This window comes from Myodes glareolus, chromosome X (genome assembly GCF_982192425.1).
Source record: "Myodes glareolus chromosome X, mMyoGla1.1, whole genome shotgun sequence".
NCBI classification, from domain to species: domain Eukaryota; kingdom Metazoa; phylum Chordata; class Mammalia; order Rodentia; family Cricetidae; genus Myodes; species Myodes glareolus.
In genome coordinates this window covers 46,449,365-46,452,460 of record NC_142053.1, presented here as the reverse complement: position 1 = coordinate 46,452,460, position 3,096 = coordinate 46,449,365, and the positions used below count along the sequence as shown (strand labels likewise).

The 3,096-nt window shown below is 47.4% G+C and overlaps 1 pseudogene; it reads left to right on the top strand.

The window, feature by feature from the left end:
• Window positions 1-925: 925 nt before the first annotated feature.
• On the top strand, window positions 926-2,862 carry LOC148117289 (E3 ubiquitin-protein ligase RLIM pseudogene; annotated as a pseudogene).
• Window positions 2,863-3,096: the final 234 nt, after the last annotated feature.

Below are 3,096 nucleotides of genomic sequence, written 5' to 3'. Positions count from 1 at the left end.
TCTACACACCCATAGTGGCAAAGAAATGTATACACACACTCACAAGAAAGAAGTGAATGTGTACAAATACACAAAGAAAAAAAGTGAATGTATACACAAACAAAGAAACAAGCTAATTTTCATAAATCACCCCTCAGTGAACGCTCTGTGGGGAGGAAGGGGACTGGGGAAATCAAGTGCTCCAATGGGTCTGAGCTTTTGTTTTCCATCCTGCTGGTAGTGAAATGCATGGCCAGCAGGTACCTCTAGAATCAATCTTCCCGCTGACCTCGGGTGACACTAACAGTTCCTTAGAAAGAGGGCTGGGCTGGAAACCACCCTTCCCCTTACCATCCTAATCAGATGCCAACATGAATGTATAAGCATGTCCATATCTGCTTTCCCATTCTCTGTAATAGTCCCTACAACTATCTCCCACTCGAGGGCTGTAGCCGGGTGTCTTCAGGCTCCCTGACTTAATCCTTGTTCTCATGACACCAGAGTAGTGAAGGTCAACCTTCCTTCTCATGATGGCACCTACCCACTGTCACTGGGGAATGGCACAATGAACATCCTGTGGGGTGCCAGCCTATCACGAAGCAGTCAGTGTCTCACTAAGTTCCCCAGCGTGATGCCAGCCCTGCAAGAAGAGTGGGTGTGTCCTACGAGTAGGACTACCAGTTGCTCTTCCCCAGGCCCACCTGGTAAGCTTTGGCTGAATCATCTGCTTTCTAAGTAGGACTTCTTGGGTCATGAGGAGTAGCTGAGAAAGGGGACCTGAAATCCATTCAATAGGTAATTTGGGGTGACTTTAAAAAATTTACCTTAAGTCGATTTCTGTCGCTCCTAGGTAACAATGGAAGATAATGGCTGCTTGTGCTACACGTCAGAATGGGCAGAGCTCCTGGGCTAGAGGCGGGTCTTGCCCAGCCATTCGGAGGTGGGCTACTGAGCAGGAGGCAGCCACGCGGCAGAGCTCAGGCAGCCAAGGCATCAGCTGAGGCCACAGAGCCCAGCCAGTCCCCTCCTGGCCGGACCACCGAAGCCCAGTGAAGAAAACTGAAAGTCCGGTTTATTGGATTTCAGTCCTATGTCATAACAGACAGAAATCCTCCACTTGTTCATCAAGATGGAAATCTCAGATTCTAGCAATAAAAGAAATGACCAATCTGCAGCACAGCGCAGAAGGCAATTGGTTCGATTGAATCGGAAAGAAGCTTTCTATCGATTTGTAAATAATCTGAGCGGAGAAGACTATCGACTTATGAGAGACAACAATTTGCTAGGCACCCCGGGTCAAAGTACTGAGGAGGAGTTACTCAGAAGACTACAGCAAATCAAAGAGGGGCCGCCCCCGCCACAGAGCTCAGATGAAAATAGACGTGGAGACTCTTCAGATGACGTGTCCAATGATGACTCCATAATAGATTGTCCTAACTCTGTCCGACAGACTGGCAATACAACAAGAAGTGGTCAGAGAAGAAATCAGTCCTGGAGGGCAGGGGGCCACACTAATCCACACAGTGGTGATCTCAGATTCAGTTTAGAGACACGTGTGAACCGTAATAATGGAAGACAAACCCCAGAGAACGGAAATGAACCGTCTGCTACAGATCTTAGTGCAGAAAACATGGACAGCAGCAGCCAAAGGCCAATGGAAAATTCAGCATCTGAGACATCATCTGCCAGACCACCTAGGTCAGAACGCAGTTCTGCTGAAGCATTAACAGAAGTGCCATCCACCAGAGGTCGGAGCAGGGCAAGAAGCCGCAAACCAGAACACGGGAGAAGACCCAGAGCCAGAGCTGAAAGAAGTAGGTCCCTTCTGCACACAGCAAATGAAATTCCCCGAAGATCTCATTGTAGTGTCTCATCTCATACTTTTGTGCACCCTTTGGTAAATGAGGTCGAGGGAAGTTCTAGAACCCCTCGCCATGGGACTTTGAGACAGCAGATAACTGGGCCTGAGTTGCTAGGTAGAGGTCTTTTGGCGGCTTCTGGGTCAAGAAATTCTGCCGCTCAAGGGACAAGTTCTTCAGACACGGGTACCAACGGTGAAGCGGAAGAATCTGGTCAAAGACCCCCAACCATAGACAGAACCATCCAAGTCCGAAGAGTTCTGCTGGGAGAATACCGGCAGAGAGATAGCGTAGCTAGCAGAACTCGGTCAAGGTCCCAGACCCCAAACAGCACGGTCCCTTATGAAAGTGGTCGTGGAGGTTTTATACGCACCTTAACATTTTTTGAACCTGAAGATGGGAGAACCTATGTGAATACTAACAGGTTTTCCACTCTTACACTCTTCGATACTGGATCAAGGGAAACTGCACCTGTTCCTTTTCAAACCCCATCAAGGCAGAGAACGACAGGTTTTGGTGAGTTTCCACTGAGTGGAAGAGGGCGCTCTGGTGGGAACAGCTCTGCTGCTGGCTCCAGCTCCAACCCCGGCTCCAGTTTCAATCGTGAAAGTTCACAAAGAAGCTCAGGGGTGTATGAAACCCTACTTTACCCTTTTAATGACAACCACCAAACTAGAGGACTCACCAAAGAACAGATTGCTAACTTAGCAATGAGAAGTTTTGGTGAAAATGACGCATTGAAGACATGTACTATTTGCATTACGGAATATATGGAAGGCAACAAAATTCGTAAGCTACCTTGCTCCCATGAGTACCACGCCCACTGCATTGATCGCTGGTTATCAGAAAATACCACCTGTCCCATTTGTCGCAGGGCTGTCTTATCTTCTGGGAACAGAGAAAGGGTTGTGTAATGAGAACAGAACTCTCGAAGCTGTATAGCTGGCATAGTGACGGGCAAAGGGAAATCATTTGCTTTGTGTCCATGTTTTTGAGTGGTGCTTAAATATAAAGTCACAACCTGAATCGACTCATTGCTTTCTGAGGGAATCGTGTCTTTTCTCTAGTTTCTCTTTCAGATGTGATGTTTTAGGTCTTCAGTATTTGATTTCAGTACCAGGTAATTTGCTAATCTGTTGTTGATAATTTAACCATGTACACTTGTCATTTTCCCTCTGTTACCATAAGGTCTGCCTTAGCAGGGGCTCCTTTATCATGTTGGCCTCTTATTAAGTTTCCCAGGCCATAAGAGGGGCAT